This window comes from Humulus lupulus, chromosome 5 (assembly GCF_963169125.1).
Source record: "Humulus lupulus chromosome 5, drHumLupu1.1, whole genome shotgun sequence".
Taxonomy (NCBI): Eukaryota; Viridiplantae; Streptophyta; class Magnoliopsida; order Rosales; family Cannabaceae; genus Humulus; species Humulus lupulus.
Genome location: NC_084797.1, coordinates 111,945,034 through 111,951,967, shown reverse-complemented (window position 1 = coordinate 111,951,967; position 6,934 = coordinate 111,945,034). Strand labels below are relative to the sequence as shown.

The 6,934-nt window shown below is 37.9% G+C and overlaps 1 long non-coding RNA gene across 1 annotated transcript; it reads right to left on the bottom strand.

Annotated features, from left to right (window-relative positions):
- Positions 1 to 2,625: 2,625 nt before the first annotated feature.
- On the bottom strand, positions 2,626 to 4,915 carry LOC133777590 (uncharacterized). The gene is made up of 5 exons (XR_009868662.1): positions 4,843 to 4,915; positions 4,082 to 4,717; positions 3,685 to 3,960; positions 3,416 to 3,524; positions 2,626 to 3,330 (listed from the first exon to the last, which is right to left on the bottom strand). It is a non-coding gene; the product is annotated as an uncharacterized LOC133777590 (long non-coding RNA).
- Positions 4,916 to 6,934: the final 2,019 nt, after the last annotated feature.

The window sequence follows — 6,934 nt, the reverse complement described above, 5'->3', positions numbered from 1 at the left end:
AGGCCGGGCTTTTTCCCCTTTGGCCTTCTCATACTTGGCCTCCAACCTTCTTCTTAGGTCCACCGTGGACCAGCTATCTTCGGAGTGCGAGTTCGCAGCCCGACCGTCCTGATTGACGGAATCACTGGGGCGGTTGTTCCTTCCCCTAGGCCTGGGTGCCTTAGCACCGGGCCCTTTAGGCACAGAGTGCCCCCTTGGGGCTGAAGGGCGTCTGGGCTTAGGAGCGCCAGAGACCTTCTGCGCGCGGGGGGGGCAGTCGGCCTGGTGATTCGCGCCTTTAGGAGGTGCAGGGGCGTCAGCGCGCACAGGCTCTCCCACTTTTTCTTTGCCCTTGTTAGGGGCGGCTTTGGATGGTCCAGCAGCGGCTGGATCCGGCATGGGGGCATCAGCACCACCTCGAACAGAGGTATCCTCGTCCGAGTCGCCTAGATCTCCGAACTTACTTTGGAGGCGTTCCATCATGCGTTGCATTCTTTCGGAGACGCGCTCCTGCTCAGCAAGCTTGGCCTTAGTGGCCACCAGTTCTTCGGCTACTTGGACCAGTTCTGGGTCCTTCTCATAGTAGCAGCCGTCCTTGTAATAACCGTCTTGGACATACTCTTCTTCGTCTTCTAAGTATGTTGTATCTTCGGTACTGACCTGATCCTGGCGGGATGTCGGGTCTTCACCTTGGTAGTCTAAGGGTTCGCTTTGCACCACATCTTCCATCACGGTATCGGGGTTGACCGTAGCATTTTTGTCAACAGCGGATTTTCTCGTAGTCACCATCTCTTTAGCACGAAGTGAATACAAAAAACGTACACAGAAAAAGAGCTGACTAACAACTTCCTACATCTCTCAATGAAAGCACCAAAATGTTTACCGAGTTTTTCGGAAACGAATAACTAACGGAATAATAAAAAGATAAGAACTGTAGAAATGCTGAAATATAACTAAACAAACAGCGTTTTTACGTGGTTCAGGCGTTAACAAGCCCTAGTCCACGAGTCGATGTTATTATACTTGAAAAAGGTTACAGTAAGATGGCTGGTGCACAAGAACTTCACACACTCACAGTGTTTCTCTCGGGTTCTCTTGAAGAAGATGAAGCTAGAGAGATTTTAGTAGAGTTTTTGCTATATGATTTTTTCGTCCCTCTTCTTGTAAAATGAAGGGGTCTTTATAGCTAGGGTTTTGGATTAGGGTTTTTCTCTACGTACATGAGTCTTAATTACACCAGCCATAAATAGGGGATACAATTACTGTAGTAGCATGGCTACCAGACTCTATGTGGGTATATTTACGTGAAAGTATGGGGAACACACAAAGTCAGCCGTCTTTTCCAAGTTGTCAGCGGAACAGTAGGCGAAAAGGTACCCTTAGGCGTGCTGGGATGTGTGCGGCTTTGACCTGACGGGCGTGTCAGGCGGGATCCTGTGTCAGGCGGATATCATTCCAAATATGCCTCCTCCAGGACTCGACCGTTTGGCTTTGTTCCGTGCGAGGCACGGAACTGCTTCCGCGGAGACCACTCGAAGAGCTTCTCCTGGAAGGAGTTTCCCCGAAGGATACCCCTTCGGGATTCCGGGAGAGTTGACGAGTTTCCGTATTGTGTTTGCTTGGGAGAGTAATCCGGACACCAAGCGGGAGAGGTGAAGCCTTTCTGTATATCCGCGAGCTCTGGTCACCTATCGTGAAAGACATCGATAATTCTGCTTCCCCGAGGCCATCAATCTAAACGCTATCCGGAAATCTGGATAACAAAGACCTCTTTCTATTTTTAAGGCCCTTGAGTGGGGACATTGGGAAAATATATGGCCACCAGACTATGCCAGCAACTAAAACCTTGTTACTAATGTACAAACACTTCGGTTACCCCCAAAACACAGGTAAAAATTGCATCTTTTTCAGGGAAAATCAAAGAAAAATGTAATAGCTTTAGCTTATAAAAAAAGCTAAAGTAACAGAGTTTTCTAGACATTACAAGTGGGAATCCCCTTGCAAAGAGCCCAAGACCCACAACAGAAACCAGTGGCACGATTATAATAGGACTAAATAAGCCATTTATGAAGAAATTTTTGCTCTTTTGGCTAGACTATACACGGATATTTTTCTTTTCATAATGTAAAATTTTATTGTCTTATTCTTTGTGGCATTTCTAATTTCTAATTCATGTTGATTGCAACTTATAGTTTAGTCCCTTCACTTATCTTTTTTATTCTCTCTTTTCAATCTGAATATGATTCAAACCACTTGTAAAAAAATGTGACTGAAATTAATTGTATAGTTTCATGATTCCATCCTTGAAACAAAGAGTGCAATAAATATAAAATATGTAGACTTCAGCAATTGATGATTTCAGATTTTTAAGAACAGTAGACTTTTTTCTTTCTTCTTCTTTTCTTATTTGGTCTTATTGAATAAATGTAAAGTAAGTATAGACTTGGAAATTCTTATCACATTAAATAGAAATAAAAAAGAGGAAAACTCAATAAAATGCGTGTTGCATATCTAAAACCAGAAAACGAAATTGAATTGAACTTACTTTCTGCTGCTTCTGCAATTCTTCTCACAAACTTAGAGTTTACGACACTAATGTACATTTCCTGGCCTAGATACCACGAGTTTAGATTTTCTGTTCAAAGGTTCCACATGCCACTATTGTCTAGAGAAATCAAAATTGTTGTCCAAGCTCTGGGAAAGACTTGTAACCAGTTGAAAAATCATTCTGTTAACAAGACATGATTCACTTCTGACAGAATATGACTCTTGATTAAGGGAATTCTGGTGCAACGACTCAAGAAAATATGAGCTAAATATTAAGCTAACTAAATGCAATGCTACAGAGCACACACCACCAAAAATATAATAAAGAAACAAAACAGCAATAGAAAAATCAATCAGCAATAGCAACATCAAATGTCAAAATAAAGTTACATATTGTATTGTACTAAGATAAATACACTTGAATAATAAAAAAAATAGAAAAAATAAAGTATTAAGCATGCTTATATGTCCAAGAATAAATCTGCTAAAGCACTGCGCTTGATATGTTCACCCTTCATGGCAACATCTGTGAAAATAATCTGATCTGGTTGTACACCTCTTTGAACAGCATCTGGAACACCAATAGTTTATCAGTCACTAATTTATCTTTCCTTTGTAAGATAAATACCCATTACTACATTATGAAATATAAATAACAAAGAAGAATTCAAATATTATGCATGTAAGTGATTTATCTTGAGAAATGGTAAAATGGCAGTACAATTGTAGAGTCTCGACTCGCCAGCAGCAGGAAATTTGAGAAGCCAAAGTGCACTATTTGGTACTCGCTTAAGGATGTTGCACCTGCATTTATCGACACATGAATCAGTATAGTTATTGTTGTGATTCAATCAATTCAAAGTTATGCAAATATAAACACTCGACTAACCATGTATTGAAAATATCAGGATCCATCTTGTATAGCTGGTTAAAACAAGCAAATATAAATTTGTCCTCAGGTAACCCATAGCTAGATCTCTTGGGTTGGCAGTTTGGGTCTAACACATCACAATTTTTCTGCAAGAGAAGCATGAAGTAATGTTGTCACAGGAAAAGAAAAACTACTTTGACTAGTACTAGACAACAGTAGCAATAATGTGAAACATAATTCCAAAGCTATGAACTAAGAATGAAATTATAGTTAGGTAAAGGAAATACCTTCATATCGTCCAAGGCCTCAAATGATTTTGCATTGGCATGATGACACTACTAGAACCATAAAATGCTCTCCACTTGCAAATGTAAAAGCCAATTAAAATCATCCCACAAGTTACAGTGCGCAGGAGAGATGTCACTTTCAGAAAATGAAGCATCTTCTACTAATCCTTGAGAAACTGGAGTTTTAATGAGGTTTTCATGGCTAATTCTTGGAGGATTTGATTTGGTTACAGTGCGCTTTATGGATGTCTTCCAAGCAACATGTTCACGATTGAGCTGAATGACCAAAAACAGAGAAACATAACTCAGAAGTTCATATTGTGGTGTGCAAAGAGGAGAGATTAAACACTAATTTTGGAAATCGATGGTGAGATAGATGATATAGCATAGAGAGTACCAGTTGTTTTTCAAGAATGACCTCTCTCTTGTGTCCTACACTGCAGTCAGTAAAGAAAAAAAAAATCAGTGGAATTAGATCAATCACAACAATCGGGGAATAGAAAACACATAATATAAAGGTGAATATAGCAAGGTCAATCTCTATTAAATATATCTTCGATTGTATATTTAGGAAGGCACCACTAATTAGTAAATAACTAACTTCATGAGCTCTAACAGCAATTCAATCTACAACTTCTCATTCGGTTTTGAGCACAGGAAACCAATTATTATGAAAATAAAGAACCAAAGATTTATTGCATCTAGAGATGAATCTATAACCACCAAGGAATGTGTAAGCTCATTAAAACGCTAGTAAATTAGAAAATAGGTTCAAAAGCTGATAAGAACTTGACCTGATACCACCACCACCAGCTGGTCCATTGGTATATAATGCTATAATGTCTCTAGTAAATTGGACTGCATGTTCTTTCAGGTCAAATAATCCATCCATACACAACCTTACATCATTACTAGCGGCTGAAGATGAAGTGTCATCACCAATGCTAGTTGCTTTCAGACTATCGACGCCAATTATATAAGAAAATACAGAACTGTTGATGCCAGGCAATATTTCTTCCAACCATGATCTGACCTAATAAAACATCAAAAATAGATTAATACAATGCAAACACTCAAAAATTCATTTTTTTCCCTCATTTGAATTGTTTTATTATATAATAAATAAATAGTCGTGGCAAAATCTTAAAACTTATCCACCAGGAATTCTGTAGCCTTTGCACGTTTAACACATTCATATCCTCCATAAGATATCTCACCCCATCCTTTCCAACCACAACCCTGAAAATTTTGACAACAGCACATTAGTATAACCACAGACGAAGGAACAAAAAAGGGTTTTCTATATAGAGCAAAAATATGGTTAATGTTAACTATTGACAGAAAGAAAGGAGAGAGGAAGATCACATGTCACAAGAGAAATATATGCTTAAATAGTGAAGGCAAACACTATGATAAAAGGTTAACTCCTTCCTGATAGCATAATCTTAGGGAATATGACGCTGGCTAAGATGGTAAAAAAAAACAATAGCTTGAGCACTTCAAATGACTTAAATTTAAACAAGCACAGAGACATTCCAAACATCTAGGCCAATGATGCAATAAATGTAACCAATTACACTGGATATGGTATTAGTGCTAAATTAACTAAGAATCAATTGCATTGACTGACACCAACAATCCTTATTTTATAAGAACACAAGCTATTAGTACCACCAAAGGATAACGATCTTGGAACTTATGAGCAGTCTTTGACCAAAGCAAGCGATAAAAGAAAAGAGTGGCTCCCATATTTGCATAGACTATTGAAATCAAGGTATTTCAATGGTAGCAATAGAAAGATGAGCTCTCTTTAGTGATTAAATATGCACCAGAGCTCCAAATAAAACTTTCAAGTACAAGCATGGTACACAGAGAGAATAAACCTCCATTTGCTGCTTATGTATTACATAATGAATTAGCCAAAAACATTAAAAGCATCACCTTTGGAATCAATTGCAGGAGTTTTTTAGGGACCGAACCAGCAAAGGATTTTTCTCCAACACAAAGAACCTTGCAACTTGACAAGGGAGAGAATGAAACATTCTGAAGATCAATAATCTGCATTTAAGGAAAAATAGATAACGATCTCAGTCAATTATTGTTCTCCCATTTCATTCGGAATAGAACTATACGAACACAAACTTACCACATCACGGGTGACATAGCTACTGGGGTCCCTAATTTCATACAGAAGTTGTTGAGCACAAGTACTGAAATTTAAGACCCCACCACTATGTTCTGCCTTTGCTACACATACTCTTCCATCAGAACTTATTTCAGCATAAGGATGTGACAAATCAAGGAGCTGAGACATGGACATGTCCTGATATTTGTCACCTAAAAGAAACAAATACATAGCACTATGACCATATATATATATTTATATAAGAAGCGTTGTTGTATAAACAATAACAAAAAAGAAGAAGCTACACTTTTTCCTTCAAAGCCCCCTTTTTTAACGTTGATTAAACTAAATTTACAGGTCACCTGGATGCATGAAGTATCCCCCAGTAAGTTGACAACCACACTCCAGAAGATGGCCAGCCAGAGACCCTTGTGCTAGAAGTTCTAAATTGTCCCATTTCCAACCTAGTTCATATATCTATTCATACAACAGAAGAATCCTTTAGAAATTATCCTGTCTAAATCAAACCATGACACAATTAGTAAAGCAAAATTCTAGTTATGTTGCTCACAATCAAGAGATGTGATGAAACTTTTAGGTAAAATTACCCATTCAATGATCTCACTACCCAATATTACAATCTTTCCAATAACAGTTTTACACAGATAGATAAGAAAGGAAGAAACATTGCTGCTTTTTATATTTTTATAAAGCAAACCTTTTTTTTTTACTTGGAAAACTTGGAAATATCTTAAGAGTAATTAATTTTGTATGAGAATAAACAAAATGCATACATTGGCGCCAAAATAAGGCAGCATCTGCAACACGAGAAGTTATTACTACATTAGGTTGGTGCTTTTCCAAACATTCAACAATGGGAGCTGCTCCAAGATATGTGCTAATACCCTTCATCAATCATACTAAAAAGGTAAGGTCCAACATCTCAAAAGACCACATAAAGTTGACAATACTATAAATTGCTAATGGGTCACAATCTTAATTTACAGCAAATAGATATTTCATGAACAATTTGCAAAAGGGTACCACAGACTGGTACAGGTAACATTTTACAGTGAAAGAAACAAGCACAATTATATCAAACTTTAGAGATGCAAATATTATTTA